Source organism: Hyaena hyaena, unplaced genomic scaffold, assembly GCF_003009895.1.
Source record: "Hyaena hyaena isolate Hyena2069 unplaced genomic scaffold, ASM300989v1 scaffold_17, whole genome shotgun sequence".
NCBI classification, from domain to species: Eukaryota; Metazoa; Chordata; class Mammalia; order Carnivora; family Hyaenidae; genus Hyaena; species Hyaena hyaena.
In genome coordinates this window covers 858,179-881,804 of record NW_024080648.1, presented here as the reverse complement: position 1 = coordinate 881,804, position 23,626 = coordinate 858,179, and positions in this window count along the sequence as shown.

The following is a 23,626-nucleotide window of genomic DNA, read 5'->3' as shown; positions in this document are numbered from 1 at the left end:
AATATAAAGGGAGTTCTTAAGACTAAAATGAAAAGCTATTAAATAGTAGCTCAACTCCACACAAAGAAGTGAAGAGGACAGGCCAAGAGGACTATGTAGGCAAGTATTGAAGTCAATAAAAATGTATATTTGTGTTTAATTATTTTTTCTCCTATCTGATTAGGAAAGTCATGATTCATGTAATACTTAGGATTCATGTAGTGAAAGACTACCCCATGTATCAGGAATTATAAAACTGCTGATGGGTTTATAATATATAAAAATATAACTATTATGACAACAACAACACACATAAAAAGTGGGGAGGGAATGGGCATAGGTCCAGGGGCAAAGTTTCATATGCTATTGAAATTAAATTGCAATCTGAACTTGAGTGTCTGAAAATAATGTTAACTGTAATTTCCAGGACAATGGCGAAGAAAGTAACTCAAAACCTATACCAAGAGAAATGAGAGAATAAAAATGGTACACTAAACATATTTATGTAATACAAACAGCTAGTAGTTGAGGAATAGAGGAAAAGACATAAGATAAAGAAAATAAAACAAAACATAGCAGTTGGAAATCCTACCTTATTATACCTAATTATTTTAAGTATCAATGGACTAAACACTCTAATCAAAAAGCAGAGATTGGAACAATTAAAAAATTCACCATATGCTATCTATAAAAGATGCCCTTTAGATTCGAGTACATAAATAGGTTGAAGGATGCAAACAGTAACCAAAAGAGAACTGAAGTGGCTATATTGACAGCAGAGAAAATAGATTTTTAGGTAAATGTTTTTAGAGAGCAAAAAATGGGTATAATGATAAAAGTGTTAATCAGAATGACACAAAAATGATAGAAATATATTCTCCTGATAATATAAGCTTAGAACACATGAAACAAAGCTGACAAAATTGAAGCGTTAAGTAGACAATTAAATAATAGTTGGTGACTTTAATACTCCACTGTCAATAACAGAACAAGTATGCAGAAGTGACCGGTAAAATAGAAGCTTCCACCAATGTTATAAACCAACCATAGCCAACTTTAAAATGCTTTACCCAACAACAACAAAATACACAGGGTTTTTGTTTGTCTGTTTGGTTTTTGTTGTTTTTGTTTGAGTATGTGAAACATTTTCCAGGACAAATTGTTAGGTCATAAAACAAATATCATTGAACTTAAAATGACTGAAATCATACAAAGTGTTCTCACTGAAAACAATGGAATTAAATTAGAAATTAGTAGCACAAGAAAAATTGAGAAATGTAGGAGCATTTGGAAATTAAACAAATGCAACCCTAAATAACCAATGAAACAAAGATTATATAACAAGGTAAATTTAGAAAATCTTTTGAGAAAATAAAAAATACAACCAAAATAAACTGAAACTTATAGGTTACCAAAACTTATAGGGTACAGCAAAAGCAGTGTTTACTGGAAAATGGAGAGAAATGGATGCCTATAGTAAAAAAGAATCAATTGCCTAATATTTCCCCTTTAGGAAGTCACAAAAAGCAAACTAGACCTAGGCAAAGAGAAAGAAAAAAAATAATTAGAGCCAAAAAAATAAGCTATAAAGACAATCAACAAAATTAGAAATTAGTTCTTTGAAAAGATCTCCCAAATTGACAAAACTTTAGCTGGACTAAGATAAAAAAGACTCAACTGCTAAAATCAGTAGTGAAAGAGGGGACATTAACTACTACTTTATGGGAATGAAAAGGATTATTTGTACACTGTTAACGACTGTACTTCAAAACCTAGGTAACCTATATGAAATGGATAAATTGCTAGAAAGACTCAAACTACTAAAGCAGACTTAAGAAGGAATACCTAGACATAAAACAAGTACAGAAAGTGAATTAGTAATAAAACAAACAAACAAACAAACAAACAACCTTCCTCCAAAGAAAAGTCAAAACCCAAATGGTTTCAGGGGAGAATTTTACTAAAAGCTTTATGAAGTATTAACATCAATGTTTCACAAGTTCTTCCAACAAATAGATGATGAGGAGGAAACACTTTCCCACTTATTCCAGAAGGCCAGTATTTCCTTAATACAGAATACAGTCAAAGAAATCATAAAAAACAAAACTACAAATCAATACATCTCATGATTATAGAGGCAAAATCCTCAACAAAATACTAGCAAACAAATCCAGTCATCTATAAAAAGGGTAATACTCTATGGCTAAGTGGGATTCATCCCAAGACTGCAAGATTAATTTAACATATGCAAATCAACCACTATAATATACCTTATTAACAGAAAATAGGAAAAAGCTCATATGATCAATTCAATAGACATGGGAAAAAGCATTTGACAAAATTTATGACAAAAACACAACAAAATAGGAATAGAAGGGTAATATTTACTTTTATTATTTTTATTTTTGTTTTTATCACATATGATCACATGTACACTTTATTTTTTTAATTTTCTTTAAAGTTTAGTTAGTTAACATACAGTGCAATATTGGTTTCAGGAGTAGAATTCAGTGATTCAAAACCTACATACAACACCCAGTACTCAATCACAAGTGCCCTTTTTAATACCCATCACCTTCTAGCCCATCTCCCACTCACCTCTCTCCATCAACCTTCAGTTTGTTCTCTATGATTAAGGTTCTCTTGGGGTGTGTTTCCCTCTCTTCTCTTCCCACGCTTCCCATATGGTCATCTGTTTTGTTTCTTAAATTCCACATATGAGTGAAATCATATAGTATCTGTCTTTCTCTGATTGACTTATTTCTCTTTGCATAATATATTCTAGCTCCATCCATGTCATTACAAATGGCAAGATTTCATTCTGATGGCTGAGTGATATTCCTTTGTGTATATATGTATACACACACACACACACACACACACACACACACATTACACAAGGGAATACTAAGCAATAAAAAGGAATAAAATCTTGCCATTTGTGACAACATCGATAGAAATAAAGAATATTACGCTAAGACAAATAAGTCAGATAAAAGAACAAATACCCTAGGATTATACTTACATGTAGAATCTAAAAAAAAAAAAAACAAATATGGAAACAGACTCATGAATACAGGGAACAAACTAGTGGTTGTCAAAGGGGAAGAGAACAGGTAGATGGACAAAATAGATCAAGGGATTAGGAAGTACAAACCTCAAAAAATTTTTTTACAAACTTCCAGCTTTAAAATAAATTATAAGACATGGGGTATAAAGCAAAGGAAATATAATCAGTGATATTGTAATAACTTTGTATGGTGATAGATCATAAACAGACTTATCATGGTGATCATTTTGTAACATATTTAATTTTTGATACACTATGTTGTATACCTGGAACTAATATATAATATTGCATCTGAACTATAGTTCAAAAAATAGGCAAATGACTTAAATAGATATTCCTCCAAAGATGATATCCAAATGGAAAATAAACACATGAAAAAATATCCACACCATTAGTTGTTAGGGAGATTTATAATAAGACCACAATGAGATAGCACTTCATCAACTTTGGTGACTAGGATAAAAAAAAAACACAGCAAGAAATGTTGAGAATTTGGAGAAATGGGAACCCTCATACATTGTTCTTGGGAATCCAAAATAATTTAGGTACTTTGGAAAGTATTTTGGAAATTTCTCAAAATGTTAAATGCAGGGTTGCCATATGACCCAGCAATTCCACTTCTAGGTACATACCCCATTTCCTTTGGAGTTGAAAACAAGTGTCTACACAAAACTTCCACATGAGTGTTATTTATAAAGGTCAAAATTGAAAATGAGTCAAATGCCCATCAACTGGTAAATGGGTAAAAAAAATGTGGTAATAAATGCAATATTATTCAGTAATAAAATGAAAATGAGGGGTTCCTGGGAGGCTCCATTGGCTAAGTGTCTGACTCTTGATTTTGGCTTAGTCATGATCTCACAGTTTGTGAGATCAAGACCCACACTGGGTTCCATGCTGAGAGTGGGGAGCCTGTTTGGGATTCTCTTTCTCTGCTCTTCCCCTGCTTGCATACGCCCTCTTGCTAAACAAACAAGCTTTAAAAAAGATGAAGTATTGATACTTGCTACAGTTTGGACAAATCTTAAAGCATTATGCTAGATGACAAAAGTTGACACAGAAGGCCACATATTGAATGATCTCCTTTACATGAAATGTCAAGAATAGATACCAAAAAGACAGAAAGTAGATTATATGTTGTTTGGGAATTGTACTTCTAGAGTTTGTTTTTTGTTGTTCCCAGTGTATAGCTATAATACATTTAATGTTACAGTTAGTAAATCATCTTTCTTCTGTTTCAATATTTTCTTTTGTGTACTAGTATATTTGTTTTTCCAAAGGAAAGCTCTTTTCAGAATACAAGGTCCCACCAAAAATTATCTCATAGAGATTTGTATTGAGTGTATTTTATTTTTAAATCAACAAGAGAATGTTAAAAAATTCATGATATTAAGTATTTCTATCTATCCAAATTTCTATTTAATCAATGTACAGAATTTTTAAAATAGGAAACCAACTTGATCAGTGTATTGAAAAAACAAGGAAAGAGGGACGCCTGGATGGCTTAGTCGGTTAAGCGTCCGACTTTCGCTTAGGTCATGATCTCGCGGTTCGTGGGTTCGAGCCCCGCGTTGGGCTCTGTGCTGACTGCAGCTCAGAGCCTGGAGCCTATTTCAGAGTCTGTGTCTCCCTCTCTCTCTGACCCTCCCCTGCTCACGCTCTCTCTCTCTCCTAGAAATAAATAAAAATAATAAAAAAAAAAGAAAAAACAAGGAAAGAAATTTGACTCATAAAAAGAAAAAAAGAAATGCCAAAATATATTTAAATAATTGGGGTAAACATTTCAGTAATAACAATCCACATGAAAGACATTTTTATTAAAAATTAAATGATTAAGACTCTTAGATGTGGTTTAAAAAGTGTAACTACATACTGTTAAAGAAGTATTTCTGAAATAAGAGCTTAAAATAAAGGTATCTGAAAATATTTACTAGGAAAATATACAGTAAACTGGGTTGATAATAATAAGAGATAAAATAGAATTTGGGACCAAAGCATTATAAATGAGATATGCTGATGTTGGTAAAATATACTATTCACAATAAAGACAAAACTAGTTATAAATATTTATGTACTGAAAAACAAAGCATCAAAATATATACAGATGCTTCCCTGAATAACTTCTCAGTGTTTGAAGAGATCTAGTGGTATACAAATAATTAAATAAAATAATTTATGGGGCCCCTGGGTTGCTCAGTCAGTTAAGCTCCCTACTCTTGATATCATCTCAGGTCATGATCTTGTCCTTTGTGGGATCAAGCTATACATCAGCCTGACAGCTTGGAGCCTGCTTATGGTTCTCTTTCTCCCTCTCTTTCTCTCTGTCCCCTCCCCCAGCTTCTCATTGTCTGTTAATATAAATAAACTTAAAAAATAATTTATAAGTGTGACATTAGAAAGTTATTCTGAATTTGGATACTATGCAAATGTTTTTAAATGTTAAAGGACTACTTCCTAACAAAAATACTTAACTATGTAAAATTTTTGAAATATTCTCCAAAATCATTCAGGATCATATGAGAATTTAAAACTGTAGTTACAGACTGTTTACAAATCAAGGACGATGTCACAGTAGAAACCTAGCAACAACTTGAATGGTTATCAATTGTAGAATGATTCAATAAACTATGGGATAGGGAATCAATGTAAATTGTATATGGTTTGTATATGATATGAATTACTTTGCAGCGATTTGTTAAATAAGCCAGGATTTTGATTAATTAGAAAGATACAGATGTTATATTGTTAACCAACAAAATTAAAACAGACCAATAAATATATGCTATGATAATAAATTTGAGAAAAATCTATTTGTACTTTTAGGCAAATGGAATTATAAATTGATATCCACCAAAATTCTAATAATGGTCACACTAAAGAAGAAAGGAAACTATAAAATTTTGATTTTAAATGTTCTGTATTCTCTGTACTGTCATACTGAGTATTGCTTTTGTGTTTCTAATTTTGGGAGGAAAAATGATTTTTCAGAGAGGGACTAAAAAGTATGAAAATGCCCGTCAAACTATACAAAGATTAACTCATAGCTCTAAATGTTTGCTGTTATTATATAAAAATGAATGACATCATTAGTCTTTAACTCAAGATCCTAGAAAATCAACAATATTTCTAAACATAGTGAAAGATATTGAACATAAAAACAATTATATATAATTAGAAAAATATCATTATTATTCTCTTAAGTTTGTTTTTATGTGTCTTTATTTCTATTTTAACATTAAGATTAAAACAAAGCTTATCAATTTTTAGATGAGAAATTTAGCAGTCTTTTCATTTTTTGTCCCTCTTTCAGATGTTTTTATTTAAATAATTTAAGATCCAGATTATTAATTTTGTGTTGGCATTACTTATCTTCTCTGGTAAGATTACTCTTTAACACTTATATTCAGTACTATAAGTCATTAACTATAAAATTATTACCTATATTCTACCTGTTACTGAGATTCAGTTCTTAAGTCATCTCTTTAAATCATATCTTCCCTATTTTCAATACTAGTAATATTGATGTAAGTTATTTCTTTAAATTTTATTTTCAGGAAGAATACATGGATAGTATACGTTTAACTTATTGAAAAACTAATAATTTAATTTTTTTCCTAACATTTTGGTTGATGGCAGTATGGATAAGAACTAAAAATTGACTGATTATTGGATATAACATCCTATGCATCAATTTTGTTTTCTTGTATATAAGGCCTTATATGCTTTAAGCGTATGCCACAAATACATCATTACTGTGTATCATTTTGCCTATAATAAATCCTATCAACACACTTAACATAAAATACTCTTCAATATATGCTAGAATAGTGAATTTAATTCCCTAAGAAAAAAATGTTTGTGCTTCCTTTACGGAAGAAGAAAAATGTTTATATCTGCTCTTTGAACTTTGGTTTATAATAATATAAATAATATAAACTTATATGTATTAAAATTGTATTAGCAACTAACAGTAAGAGAATACTGAAAAATTAAATTGGCATTTGCTCACACATTCATTCATTATATGACTACTGAGTAATGACTAGATGCTAAGAACTATTTTAGGCACTGGACAGGTGTTGTCATTTTTCCAATTACTGATATTTCTGAGGTGTGTCATTATTAATGCACCTTATCTTTCACAGAAAAACAATATCATACTGTAGTCATACCACAATTTTTCACAGTCTATCCATTTTGGAATCATCTGATGTACATATTCAAGGACTAACTATGTATTCATAATGCTTTTTCACTTATCAGTTAATTTTTATCCAGTGTTCAAATTTCAAAAAGAAAATTAGTAACTTCCTTTACTGGTTCCTTCGTATTCAGATTCTTTGTCAACTATTTAAGAGCACCAGTCCTGTTTTTCCACAGTAAACCAAGTGGGCATACTGGATCCTATGGTGTGTAACTGTGATAAGACCATTTCTGTTTACAGAGAGCTTGCAACCAAGATAGAAAAAAAGTTATGCCCAAAGAACTATAATTAAAGGTCTGATTTTTAATAACCATAAGAGAAAGGGGGAAAAGGTATGTCATAGTACTGAACAAACAAAAAATAATTTTGTAATAGTATTCCATTCAAAAACTGCATGGCTTTCCATAAGAAGAAGTTACCACTACTTGGCTGACATTAAATTCCTTTCATGTATGTTCCTGATTTACCATTCCAATCTTCTCTCTCTCCAGCTCCTAGATTAAGATGTACTCTTATAAAAAACAGCCCTGTACTAAATCTCAAGTTTGTTGTGTTCTTCTCTGCCTTCATGCTTTTGGCTTTCTCCTATTTCTCTTAAAGACCCAGTAGAAATCTCAATCCCTCTACGAATTCACTCTGCTTATCTGAGTCCTAGTTAAGCATATTTCTTTTATATTCAGAACACAATAGTTATATATTGGTTTCTATGGTGGTTATAGTATCTCACTGTATTAACATTTAGCACAATGTTTTGCAGAGAGCAGGTGCTTAATAAATATTCAATTTCTTTTTCTATTTATTTATTTAAGAGAGAGCGCAATCAGGGAAGAGGGGCATGAGAGAGAGAGAGAGAGAGAGAGAGAGAGAGAGAGAGAGAGAATCTTAAGCAGGCTCCATGCCTACCGTAGAGCCCAACATGGGGCTCAGTCCTATAACCCGGGTATTATTACTGGAGTTGAAATCAAGAATCAGATGCTAAACTGACTGCACCACCCAGGCGCCCCTAATTTCTTCACTGACATATTGTTCTTGAAAAGTGTTTATGGATTTGTCTTATAAACTCCTTTTTAAGATACTATCTTGTTACTATGTTCTCTCATCTTCCTTTTATTGCTACCTTTGGTTTGCAATCTCAACCTGGGTGTGAACAAAAATGTCTTCAGGCATGATTCATCACATCTAACATTTCCACTTAATTTGAATGTCTTCAATGACTGTTTTAATCCCCTACCTTTCTTTTCCCCAAAACAAAAGCAACTTTTACTTCACATTTTCATAACAACTTTTATTTGCATTCAGGAACGATCTTTTTTTTTTTTTTTACTCGATTGGCGCTTAAAGAATTTGGCTTCACTGGGAAAAAACATAGTTAGAAGTTATTCTCCAAGTTAAAATGCTGTTTCTTTCTTCTGATGCCGACTTTCATTATAATATTAATCCTTTCAACACACACACACACACACGCACACAACATTTGCAAAAACTATAGCATTTTTTTACTCATAGTTGAAAAAGTCTCAATTATAGAGTACTACGGTAAAGAAGATTTGCTTGTTTTCATTGAACTTTCAGCTAATTGATTATACACTTTTCTACAAATGGTTGTATTTTCACTTCATTATTCCCACTCAATTTCGCACTGCTAAATTCTCCATCAAAATATAAAGACTCATTCAACTATGCAGGCTTTCCATTAATCATTTGTGTGTGTGGGCATACACACAGCTCCCATACACAGAAATTCACAAATCAAAAGCATACATAGCCCAATAGGTTATGACAAAGCAAACACTTGTTTTACAACTATAGGTCAAGAAAGAGAATATTGTCAGCAAAGAAACTCCTTTCATGCCTCCTTCCAATCATTAGTGACCTTTCCTAATACAAGTAACCACAATGTTTACTTTTCTTGTATTTCTTTACAGTTTTACCTCCCAAACCTGTATCTCTAAACAGTATAGTTTAAATAGAATCATATGTGATCTTTTACAGCTGGTTTCTCCTGCTGTTAACATTAGGAGTGTCGAGAGCCATTCATTTTGTTGAGTGTAATGGTAATTCATTCATAAGCAATTTTCTTCTACAATGTTCTACTGATAAACATAACACAGTATTTTAATCCATTCCAGAGCTCAGGGACATTTTGGCTGTTTTGTTTTTAGCTTACAAATAATACCATTATGAAATTTTTTCATCATTCTCTTTCAGGCTTGTGCAATTTTTTGATATATACCTAGGAATACAATTGCTGGCTTATAAACCACACACATATTCAGCTTTTGTAGATATTGCCCAACAATTTTGCAAAACGTTTATACCAGTTTATACAATCCTACCAACAGTGTATGGAGTTCTATTTCTTCCAGATGCTTGTCAATATTTGTTGTTATTCTTTTCATTTCTATTAATTCTGTGTGTGTGTGTGTGTGTGTGTGTGTATGTGTGAGATGGTACCTCATTTAGATTTTAATATGCGTTTTCCTGGTGACTAATGAAATAGAGCCTCCATTCATATATTTTTTGACTGTTTGGATATTCACTACTGTTAAGTCACCAAGTCTGTTGTCCATTTCATTTGGTTGTTGGTCTTCCTGGACATTGGTCATATGTCAGTTACGTATATCTTGTCCTTTAAATTTGTTATTTCGTCTCTTAGTAAATAGAAAGTCTTAATTTTAATATATCGAATATAACAATATTTTCCATTCTGTTTATTGATTTTCTATGTTTAAACTTTTTTTTAATGTTTATTGATTTTTGATAGAGAGACAGAGTGTGATTGGGGGAAGGGCAGAGAAAGAGGGAGACACAAAATCCAAAGCAGGCTCCAGACTCAACGGAGCCACCCAAGCACCCCTCTTTTTTTTTAATTTTTTTTACCTTCTTTTTTTTATTTTTGAGAGAGAAAGAGTCTGAGCAGGAGAAGGGCAGAGATAGAGACAGACACAGACTCCAAAACAGGCTCCAGGCTCTGAGCTGTCTGCACAGAGCCCGACACTGAACTGTGAGATCATGATCTGAGCACAAGTGAGACGTTTAACCGACTGAGCCATCCAGGCGCCCATGTTTGTTTTTTTAAAAAGGAAGGAACATGCTGATTTCATAATGATATTCAGTTTATGATGTGTCTTTCTTATTTAAATCAAGAATCCACCTGGAACTGATTTTGTTTTTTTACTTTCTTTTCCAATTTTAAATTTAAATTTTAATTAATTAACAGAGTGAAATATTGGTTTCAGAATTCAGTGATTCATCACTGAAAACACTCAGTGCTCATCACAAGTGCTCTCCTTAGTACCCATCACCCATCTAGCCCATCCACCACCCACCTCCTACCATCAATTCTCAGTTTGTTCTCTATCATTAAGAGTCTCTCATAGTTTGTTTCTCTCTTTTCTCATTTTTTCTCCCTCTTCCCATATGCTCATCTGTTTTGTTTCTTAAATTTCACATGTGAGTGAAGTCATATGGTATTTTTCTCTGACTTCACTTAGCATAACACATTCTAGCTCCATCCACATCATTGCAAATGGCAATATTTCATTTTTTAAAAAATTTTTAATGTTTTTTATTTATTTCCGAGAGAGAGAGAGAGAGAAGGAGAGAGAGAGATTGACAGCATGAGCAGGGGAGGTTCAGAGAGAGAGGGAGACACAGAATCCAACACAGGCTCCAGGCTCTGAGCTAGCTGTCAGCACAGAGCCCGACCCGGGGCTCAAACCCATGAACCGTGAGATCATGACCTGAGCCAAAGTCAGACACTCAACCGACCGAACCACCCAGGTACCCCAAGATTTCATTTTTTTAATAGCTGAGTAATATTCCATTGTATAGCATATACCACATCTTTATCCATTCATCAGTCGATGGACATTTGGGCTCTCTTGATAGTTTGGCTACTGTTCACAATACTGCTATAAACACTGGGGTGCATGGTATTAACATCTTAATGTATCCATTTTAACAAGCTTTTTATTATGGAAACTATATTCAAACATACAACAAATCAGAGAGAGTATCATTTGACTATTCATCGACTTAACACCCATGTCAACAATGATACCAACAATGGCCATGCTTGCTTCATCTACATCCCACCGTCCTGCCTCACTAGACTATTTGGGAGTAATTCCTCGACCCCGTGTCATTTCATTGACATTTATTTCAATATATATTTCTAAAGAATAACATTCCAACCAGGGAACTTCCACTTGCATTGAAGATGCAGAAAGTTGTAGGACAGTGTGGTTCTCATTTTTAAAATGAAGAGCCAATTATGTGATCTATAAAGCCATTAAAAACATTATATTCAAGAGGGCAAAGTAACCTAAATAAAGTAAAATCTAGGAACAGTTAAATGGCATTAAAATCTAAAATGGTCCCTTTAGGGACACAGATCCAAGGCTGCTTTCATTTCTGACTGAAAACCTCCATCGTAGATAGTGTGAAAGGAAACTAGTGGAGGATTTAATGAATGTCTTCAAGGCTGAGTATGATTGGTTTGATAGTTTAGAATCCCTGGGAGTGGGACACCTGGGTGGCTCAGTCGGTTAAGTGTCCGACTTCGGCTCAGGTCATGATCTCCCGGTTCGTGGGTTGGAGCCCCGGGTCGGGCTCTGTGCTGACAGCTCAGAGCCTGGAGGCTGCTTCCGATTCTGTGTCTCCCTCTCTCTCTGACCCTCCCCTGCTCACGCTGCCTGTCTCTTTCTCAGAAATAAATAAAACATTAAAAAAAATTTTTTTTTAATTCTGAAAAAAAAAAAAAAAAAAGAATCCCTGGGAGCCCCAGCCAAGAAGAGTGATGCTTACCTGTCCAGTCTTACCCATGATTCATCATCAAGTGCTCACCCAGAGGGCTGGCTGCAGGGCAGGAAACTGAGAGAGAGCAGCTGAAGCACGAGTGAGGTCGCTCACAGCGTGGGTGGAGGTGAGGAGCAATACTGAAAGCGTCCCCTTTAACCGCTCTGGGCCCACGGAAGTCTGAGGGCCCAGCAGGAGCTCAGAGAATCCCTTGAGGCAACAACGTGTGGCTGAACTCAGTGCTCAGGACAGGGAAAGGACAGCTGAGAGAAACGCTCCCTCTACAGCCTAGCTTTGCTGAGTGCAGAAGAACTGAGAACCTGCCTCTAGATACATTTCAAGTCCTGCTCACCAAACATCTGAAACCAATGATGAACTGAATCTCCACAGCAATGGAGTCAGACCCAGTTCAACTACAGGTGAAATTGGTTTAAAGACACCTCTCCACCCACACTAGCTGCATAACAAGAAGGCAGTTAATCCCTTGAGTTTTTACTGATATTTTACATACAATGCCTGGCATACAGTAAAAGATTATGAGACACCATGAAGAAGCAATATGGAGAGACTCACATCAAGAGAGGGTCTACACGACCAGACCTAGGGTGTCCCAGGTGTTGAAACCATCAGAGGGACTTTCGAAATAATAGTGTTAAAAGGAGAGAAGGGACAACATGTGTGAACAGGTTTCAGCAAAGATCAGAACACCAACGGGTAATACTACAAGAGAAAAATCCGGTGTCGGAGGGAAAATAAAGCATAACCAAGAAAACCATTATGCTAAAACATTAATAATAACTCCTAAATAGCCAGTCAATATTCACATATCCTAAATGTCTTCCCAGATTTTTTTTACAGGTTGTTTAAATAAGTCTCCTACATTGAAATGGCTTGTTTTTTGGCTTTTAAGGGTCTTTAATAGTTTTCCTTCCCCTCCCCGTTCAATTTCTGAGATGAAAAAAACTGGGCTGGGTGTGTCCCACAATCTGGATTTTGCCACTTCACGTCTATGCTTCCCTATCACATGTTCCTCTGCCTTCTGCATCTCCATTAAACTGGCAGTTAGATCTAGATACGTGGTCATACTCCATTTCAATTTTGTGAAGATAAGTGTTCCTAAGTAGGGTTGTGTAATTCCACTGTGATTCTTCTAATTTTTTTGGGGGGTGGGGTGGGGAATGTTTTGTTTCTGTGTTATTATCTCTGTTTATATGACCCTAGCAAAGTTAGTTGAAAGGTTACCTATTGGAGTCCATCAATGTTTGTGGGTGTTTAAATTTGTTTAAAAAATTCTTATGCCAGATAGTTTGGGGCCTTCTTTGGCGTCTTCTTTGTTGCATTAGTGAGTTCGGCTGATTTGGTCAAATAAACACGTGGCTTTTTCACTTTGTTGGTTTCTGTGTAAATTTTCTTTTGAGATTACAGTTGTACTGTCCTAGTTTTCTATTGCATTTTTTTTCTTTTTTGCAGAGAGATAATCCATCGGTAACCCTCACAAGCTGTAACTCCTGCCGAGAAGACCGTCCCTTTAGATTCACAAAGTGTGTACTAGAAAGACTTCTGCTGAGGTTCAGAAAGCGGGAAATACTGAGGAGAGTGGACAGCAGCGCTTCAGGACAAGCCGCTCGAACACCGCGGCTTCTGCTGTCAGCCTGGGCCGGAGGCCTCCTCATGGGGGGGGGGGGGGGGGGGGGGGGGGGGGGGGGGGTCAGCCAGCCGGAAGCGGAAGCAGGTCTCCTGCTCCTGCATGGGAGACCCTCACAGACGAAGATGGCCATGGTCCCCATAACTCCCAGTCCCCTGCTTTAGTCCCAAGGGAAAAACAAACACACAAACAAAACAACAGAGAAATTATTTTAGTTGTGAAAATTTTTAATGCGTTCTTTGGTATCTCCACTTCACTGAGGAGAAACCAAACCAAACCTGCAAAACACAAGTAAACCTGTGATTCTAAATTTTTGCAAATAAAGAGGATTTGCAAACTTTACTTATATACAGCACTGATTGCAACCTTTTTGTAGTCGAATGGTGTTTAGGTGACGCCACAAACTTCCAGTCCAGTAAGATTAACAGAGGAGACAGTGATTTCTGTTATTGATAAAGCCTCTGAATAAGTTATTTGATCCAGTGGTCTTCAGTTGTGAATAACTTTATGCTCGCTTACCATCCTATCCATCTGGGCTTCACCCCAGGTCCCTAACATCGGCACTGATAGGGCTTAGGTGCAAATTCTCCTGTTTGATGGGCCAGTACCTTGTAAAATCACTTCTGAAGGCTCCTATCTATCAGGGCATTTTGGTTGTTGTTTCTTCTTAAAACTAAAAATGTCAGGGCAGGAGACTGTGAATAAAATAAAATAAAAGGGATGTACACAAAGGTAAGAGCTGGGAAGAATGAAGTAGCATTGACATCAAGAAATTTGCATTTTTAAAGTTTATTTTTTTATTTTGAGAGAGAGAGAGAGAGACAGAGTGAGCGGGGAGGGGGAAGGAGAGAGAGAGAGAGAGAGAGAGAGAGAGAATCCCAAGCATGCTCCGAGCTGTCAGCACAGAGCCTGATGTGTGGCTTGAACTTGTGAACCACAAGATCATGACCTGAGCTGAAATCAAGAGTCAGAGGTTTCACCTTCTAGGCATGCTCCAAGAAATTTGCATCTTAATTATAAATGTATTACCAGTTTATCACTAAAAATCTTATACTATACCTATTTGTATACAATAAAGTGTGGGTGGCATAATGGGATATAATATATTGAATTACACTTAATCATCTCTTCAGAGATGTATTTTAAAAAACCCTGCCATGTTTCATGAACAGCTTCTATGATCTATATCACATGTGCGAACATTCAGATTTGGGGAGGCTCCCGTGCAGATGTTCAGAGTTAGAGAGGCAGCATATCCGATGGCTTCCTGTGTAGGTTCTTGAGTCAAGTTTTCAGAATAAAAATCTGGCTCCACAACATGAATGGGGTCAATTTGGGTAGCTACTAACTCTTGTGTGTGAGCCCCCTTACCCTAAAATAAAGAGGATGATAAATATACACACTTGATAAGACTGCAACAATTAAGTTTATATAAATGAATATATTTATCATCCATATTTTAGGATAAGAAAATTCTCACGCACAAAATTAATAGCTGTCCAAGTTCACATTTTACACAATTAAAATTAATGGCACAATTAAGTATGATTCGAATTAACCAAGTATCTGAAAGGACTAGAATGTGCCACCAACATGTGGAATCCCATTGTGCTAGATAAAACATAATTCATTGGGGTCTCTAATTTTATGATTGAATTTGAAACTAAATCCTGGAGTCTGACATTGCCTCAATTTCTTCATTTGTAAAGTGAGGAAATTTCCCTTATAAAGACTTGTTTTATTTATTTATTTAAAATTTTTTAAATACTTATTTATTTTGAGAAAGTGAGAGAGAGACAGACAGAGAGACAGAGAGAGAGAATTCCAGCAGGCTCCAAGCTGTCAGTGCAAAGCCCAGAGTGGGGCTCAAACTCAAGAACCGTGAGATCATGATGACCTGAGCTGAAATTAAGAGATGACTGCTTCGCCTGCTGAGCCACCCAGGTGCTCCAATAAAGACTTGTTTTAAACATTAAATGTGATTGCTTATAAAGTTCCTGCCATAGTGGAGGTACTTCAAAAATATTGCTAGGGTCTTTTCCCTCCCCTTTCTTCAAATGTTAGCAATTTGGTAACACAAAAATCATTCTACGATAAAAATATTCACATAAGAAATAGCTACCACTAAAATTTTAAACCTGAAGTTTGCATTTTCGACCTTGTTGGTTTGCAGCCCTCTCAGGAGCTTCCTTGGTGTCATCTGAAACTGGCTCCTTCCATGGAGGGCGGAGAGACACTGAAGAAAGGGACCGGCTACCCTAGGTTGGTAGCTGGCAGTTTTAAGAAGCTAAGGAAACTTACATAAGAGGGTTGTCTCGGGTCACAGCAAGATGAATGGATTCTGCACCTGCCCACAAAATCTTAAAGAGTTTATAAATACGCCTTAACTGGGTTTAGTCATGTATACTGTGCACGTGTTCTCAATAATCACATCGCTCTCTCAAGGCTGTGTCCTTGGAGCAGCCTCTGGGAGCAGAAAAGGCAAAGCCAAGTCCAGGGAGGAGGGGAGGAGCCTCAGAGTGAGGGGGTCTGGCTCACGGGTCGACTGGAGGTCATGTCTTCTAAATGATGTTCCCCAACAAATATGCACCCTGAAGTCTTTATTTCAAAACTGGTTTATTTTAAGCTGTCAGTAGGGGCCTTGAACATTTTATTCAAGTTTTCATTGTTTTCAAAACACACACCATTCTCACAAATGCATATGCATACTTATATTTACATGTATATCTAGCAAGAAACGTAAACATGACTATCACTAATCAGGCTTAAAAAAGTTTTCTCGAAATATTATTGTGTATTATCTAAACCTTATGTAAGAAAACTAGGATGCAAGGTGATGTCTGTGCCCTCATTTTCATTCTTATTAATGGTTCTGTTGGTTTTTTGTTTTGTTTTACCACAGATTTTAAGGGCAGCCAACTAATTTGATTACCTTGATCATAAAATCTCAGACAGGGAAAGATCTTAGGGGTACCTAGTGTTTGTCAAACCTACATCAACATCTGGGTCCCCTAGGATGCTTTTAAAAATGTAAACTTCTCCACCCCTGAAAATTCTGAAGTTCTAGGTGAGGGTAAAAATCAAGAATATGTCTCTTCTTTAATGCCCTATGATGATTCCAACAATGAATCAGATTTGAGCAATATCCCTTATAGAACTGACTCCTTTCTATAACATCTTTACCAAATTGTCACATAGTCTGTGACTGAAAATGCCTTTGGTGATGGAGAACTTTACCTCTTGAAGCAGTCACTGTCCTTTTTGACTTCTCTATGGTGATCATTTCCTTTATATTAGATAAAGTCTACTTTGTTACTTGTACCTACTGATCTCAGTTGTAATCTGTGGCAAAAAGTCTAATTCTTGTTCCACATGAATATTTGAATGATTTGGACGTGTCCCTGAGTTTCCTCTGGGATAAACAACCCAAATTCAAGGATATTTTTGCCTCCCTTAGTTTTTTTTAACCTTTATTATTTGGTTGATTTCCTCTGGATGCTTTCTCATCTGTTTGCCTGTTTTCCAAGTATGTTTCTCCAGGTAGTACGAAGAGAGATGTGTTTTAAACATTATTGCCCTCTGAACTTTCTAAAGTTATAGTTGGTTAATAATAGCCCTATTAATTCATAGAATTCTTATTCTTAACTAAAATTATTCAGTTATTACTCACATGTGCTAATGCTAAATCATGTCTTATTCATCTAATTAATGCGATGAGTTTTGGGGACTACAGTGTTTTTGTACTCTTGTGTAAAGTTCATCTTATTGGATTTAACCTTATGAGTGTAAATTTTAACAGTGTTTTCAGATCTTGATCTTCTAATGTATTTACTGTTCTTCCTAGCCATGCTTGAATTCATGAACCTAGTTTATATGTCTTTATCCAATTGTGAAGATAGAAGGTCGAGAATGGAGCGCTGAAAGTCACATCTAGAAATTCCTACACAATGCAATATCACTCCCAAGATCAAAATCACTTGAATGTAGTTATTTAATTTTTTATATGGTCCTGGACAAAGCTGTATTAATCTGCCTTGTTTCCAAAAAAGTAATGAGAAACCTTCTCAGAACCTTGCTGAAGATACCCCCCTCTTACCACACTTCCTTTACTCCCCAGATAATTACAAAGGAATGGGTTGGGTAGGAAACAGATTGTTCTTCATTACTATACTTTCTCTTCCAGATTCCTCCAATCCACCTTTCTTTTCATATACCCTTCTAGACTTTGAACAGTTGTGATTGGTGAAGTCTTAGGTTTGTGAAATCTACTTTTCTCTTCAGGTTGTCAAATTGGACTGAAATTTGCTAATAGGCAGCCTCCAAGTGCCTTTGTCATTTGCTAAGATTTCTCAAAAATAACTGACACTATTTCCATGATCTCACTTATAAGCTCCCTGTGACCTTGGCTCCTTCTCCAAATCCTCTAGGTGGTTTTGAACTTCCTTTGTGGCAGCAAGGACAGGAAGGGAAATGAAGGTAACAAGCTGCCACTTGGCAAGAAACTCAAGCTTGTTATCCAAAGGTGTCAGGAAAATGAGCTCTACCACTTCTCAGACATGAGGTTCCTTCCCATAATGCACATCAAAGAGGACAGGAAAAAGCAATAGAGACACACAAAGACTTAGTTTACTGGTACTATCACCACATCTGCAGAAGATATAACAGATTTAGAGCACTTGAGATGTTTCTGAAGGCCAAGGCTCAGTAAACTCCCTTTTATCTGGAACCCATTGTAATTTATTCCTGAGCTCATCATTTGTCCACTGCACAAACTTCTCCCAAACTGCTTCCCTGACTTTTTCATATAATGGAATTCACTAGTACTTGCGTTGCTGAAGCCCACATCACTGTTCCTTTCTTTCCTCCTGTTTGCATGAGTAAGAATCCCATTGCCAAGACAACTTTAAGGAGAATCTAAGAAGCATAGACTCAATCAGATGAACTCAGCCAACTCTCATTCTTGTAAGCACAGTCCAATCTATTTATCTTGTCTGTTTCAATAGCATCTCCTAAATTTACATACTTATATTCTATTTTTATTAACTAAATCTGATTCATTTTCTTGCTGAAGTAGAATAGATTGCCTTCTGATGAGTATTACTCAGTCTTGGGATGGAAGACTTGACCTCATTTGCAAGAATCTATTCTCTCAGCCCCGTCTGCTTTTACATATTGTCAATGTTTATTCTTCCTGTTCTGAGGTAAACATCAGTCTCTTTACTGAAAAAGAGAGAAAATAAGAATTGAGGAGTTGTATTTTTTCTATCAAAAAGTATCCATCTCTCATTCTTTTAGATACTTCTCCTTTTTTCTTCCTCCCTCCCTTCCCCCCTTCCTTCTTCCTTTCTTCCCTCCCTCTCTCTTGTTCTCTCTCTTCCTCTTTCTTTCTTTTTCTCTTTCTCTCTTTCTTTCACCAAATAGTCATATTGGGTCTTATCCTTTCTTATATAATTCTCATATGTTTGTGTCACTCTTCTGTATTTGGCTTTAATTATGATTTCATATTTCTATTTTAAAATAACATTTATTGTTAATTTCCAAGTTGTAAAAGCAATGTAGGTCTCTGTAGAAAATGTTTTAGATAGAAAAGCTCAAAGACATTTTACAATACGCGTGTGCGTGTGCGCGCACACGTGCACACACACACACACACACACACACACACCCCGTGTGGAAATAAGCACCAATAGGTTTTATATTTTTCTAGTCATTTCTCTATGGTGCTTTTCTATTAAACCTTTTCCCATATTTATTAAAATTCTGAGGGCATCAGAGAGCTCTTCTTGTCATCTCATCTTATTTTAAATGCACCATTCTTTCTCAGGCTTATTTTAAATTTCTGCTAAAAGTAACTTTTTGAGAGCTTTCAAATTTTACCGAGTTTTCATTTCGGGGATTTTGCTGAGAATTTCAGGTTCCTTCTCTTCAATTTTTTTTAGATCAACCTTCCCACGTACGAGCAGATCTCATTCTTTGCTTTCACAAATGAAGCGATAGAATGACTGCTTTTCCTCCTGGTTGCTATGGAAGTTCTGCAATAACCAGCTTCTCCCTGTTGGTCACAATTAGGCCCAGGCTTACTCCTGGGTTCTCGGTTACCTGAGTCATTCCTATTGCCCCAACTCCTTTCCTCTGATTTTTCTCAATTTTAAACTTGAACTTGTTTTGTGCCTCCTTTGAAATCGTTGATTCTTGCTTGATAAATAAGAAACAAAATAATACAATCTTTGAGTCCTCAGTGAAAACTATATTCCTCTGTGAAGAAATTGCATCTTTTATTGGCTTTAGAAAAAAAAAAGAGAGGTGCCTTTTCATAAGCATTTATCAACAGTCCCAGTTTCTTGACACTTTATCGCCATGGGAATTGTATTCATTAGTTTTTGATCGATATTCTTTCTAGTATATTTATATGCTAGCACTCTAGCATAAAACTATTATTATTTAAAGTCTAGTTTTGTATTAAAATATATTTGTCTTTGAAATGAGAAAAATAGAATATGGATTTTTTAGGATGATATGTACACAAGGCACCATGACATAAACTAAGGAAAATACTTGGTAAATTTTTAATTTCTATAATAACAATGCAAGTTAAAAGGAGACTTATGGAATTAGAAAATTTTCTTAAAGAACTCTTAAGTTTTATTATAATTGCTTAGTTTTGAAAATTACTTTGCAGAGGTATATTTCAACTTTGTCAGAATTTTAAAAAATATATATCATGAGATATTACAAAGGACTATCACTGAAAATGCTTGCATATTATATATATACCTGTATATATACCTATATATGTATGCAAGCATTTATACACACACACACACACACACACTATATATATATATTCCTAAGTACTGGGAATCAGTATATATATATATACATTTTTATATATACATTTATATATATAATATATATACATGTATAATACATTTATACACACACACACACATATTCCTAAGTACTGGGAATCAGAGAGAAGTTTGTCAGTGATCATTGGCAATAATGATCATTGAACAGATGCCTCACAATACCAGACTTTTGAGGCAATGAAATCAATTGGATAATGCACCCACCTCTAATGAGACAGTTATGGGTGAAAAAGTTTTAACTGAATTAAATTCCATGGCACAGCTTAATTATATACGAAAATCAGGAATGCTTTCCCAGATTTGTATCTCTGAGACCATTTTCTACTCCTAATTCAAAGGAAATTACTAAAGCTCAATAGTTTTGACCAATTCTGGTTGTAGTTTTTGACAAATCTGTGTCTGAAAGTGGTGAAAGAAGTCAGAGTTTTAGAGGTAGAAGCTGTTAAAATGATACTTGATTCATTCCAACATCTTCTTCCCAATGGTACCACCTGTCCACATTATCAACTTCCACTTCTCTACAGTATGAGTCCAATGTTGCTGGCATTAGTGATAGTTTACAAGTAAATGAGAGAGAAAATGTCACCAGTGTTCAGGATCTTTCACTTGGCCACAGAATATTTCTTTGGTGAGCAATGATGCTCTAAGTAGAAGGAAAAGGCAGCTCTGTCAATTTAAAGTTTACAGTCCTTGGGTCTCTTTGACATTTGTGTCTAATCCCAGAAGCATGTCATTTAGAATAATGAAGATTTTTGTTCCTTGAAAATTAAATAACAACAACTTGTAGAGCTGTGTTCTTTTTATGTAGTTTCATTTTAGTATAAACACTCTTGCACTCAGTTTATTCTGAGCTGTGTATGATATGAAAACAAATGGAAATATACATGTTCTCAGTACGAATGTGTCAAATCATTTTATTGGTAGAAATATTTTTAAGGCTTATGTCTAAAGAACATTATAAACCTAATAGTCTTGTAGTAATAGGAAAGTCTTGTAAAACAGAAGAGCCAATAAAAGTACAACTTTGAGGTTAGTGGGACCCCAGTGTCAGAGTAACCTGAATATATTCACAGAATGTGAAAGAATTATAGTACTGTTGTGGTCAGGAGCTTAATTCCTGGAGTCCAAGTCCCTGGGTTTGTTTCTCTGCCCCTCATTTTATTTATTTATTTAGTAACTTACTTCTTTGTTTGTTTGTTTGTTTGCTTATTTTCTTTCATAGGTTATTGTCAAGTTGGATTCCATATAACATCCAGTGCTCATCCCCAAAGTGCCCTCCTCCATGCCCATCATCCCCCTTCCCCTCTCCCGCACCCCCATCAGCCCTCAATTTGTTCTCAGCATTCAAGAGTCTCTCATGGTTTGCCTCCCTCCCTCTCCCCCACTATTTTCCCCCTTCTCCTTCCCTATGGTCCTCCATTAAGTTTCTCCATTGCTCCTATACATGCAAACATATGGTATCTGTCTTTCTATGTCTGACTTATTTCGCTCAGCATAACACCCTCAAGGTCCATCCATGTTGCTACACATGGCCAGATTTCATTCTTTCTCATTGCCATGTAGTATTCCATTGTATAGATAAACCACATCTTCTTGATCCATTTGTCATTTGGTGGACATTTAGGTTCTTTCCATGACTTGGCTATTGTTGAAAGTGCTGCAGTGAACATTAGGGTACATGTGCCCCTATGTATCAGCACTTCTGTATCCCTTGGATAAATTCCTAGCAGTGCTATTGCTAGGTCATAGGGGAGTTCTATTGTTAATTTTTCGAGGAAACTCCACACTGTTTTCCAGAGGGGCTGCACCCATTTACACTCCCACCAACAGTGTAGGAGGCTGCCCGTTTCTCCACATCCTCGCCAGCATCTAGAGTCTCCTGATTTGTTCATTTTAGCCACTCTGGCTGGTGTGAGGTGGTATGTCAGTGTGGTTTTGATTTGCATTTCCCTGATGATGATGGACTCTGAGCATCATTTCATGTGTCTCTTTGCCATCTAGATGTCCTCTTTGGAGAAGTGTCTGTTCATGTCTTCTGCCCATTTCTTCACTGGATTATTTGTTTTTCAGGTGTGGAGTTTGGTGAGTTTCTTATAGATTTTAGATACTAGTTCTTTATCTGCTATGGCATTTGCAACTATCTTCCTCCATTCTATCGGTTGCCTATTAGTTTTATTGATTGTCTTCCTTACTGTACAGAAGCTTTTTATCTTGATGAGGTCCCAATAGTTCTTTTTTCTCTTGACTCCCTTCCCTTTGGGGATGTGTCAAGTAAGAAGTTGCTGTGGTTGAGGTCAAGGAGGTTGTTTCCTGCTTTCTCCTCTAGGGTTTTGATAGTTTCCCATCTCACATTCAGATCCTTTATCCATTTTGAGTTTATTTTTGTGCATGGTGTGAGAAAATAATCTAGTTTCATTCTTCTGCATGTTGCTGCCCAGTTCTCCCAGCACCATCTGTTAAAAAGGCTGTCTTTTTTCCATTGGATACTCTTTCCTGCTTTGTCAAAGATTAATTAGCCATACATTTGTGGGTCCAATTCCAAATTCTCTATTCTGCTCCGTTGATCTATGTGTCTGTTTTTGTGCCAATACCATACTGTCTTGATGATGACAGCTTTGTAGTAGAGGCTAAAGTCTAGGATGGTGATGCCTCCCATTTTGGTTTTCTTCTTCAGTATTCTTTGACTAATTTGGGGTCTTTTGTGTTTCCATATAAATTTTAGGATAATTTGTTCTAGCTTTGAGAAGAATGTTTGTGCAATTTTGATTGGGATTGCATTGAATGTGTAGATTGCTTTGGGTAGTAATGACATTTTAACTATATTTATTGTTCCAAGCCATGAGCATGGAATGTTTTTCCATGTCTTTGTGTCTTCTTCAATTTCCTTCATAAGTTTTCTATAGTTTTCATCATACAGATCTCTTATATCTTTGGTTAGATTTATTCCTAGGTATTTTATGGCTTTTGTGCAATTGTGAATAGGATCAGTTTCTTGATTTCTCTTTCTGTTGCTTCATTATTGGCACAGAAACTGCAACAGATTCTGTGCCTCATTTTAT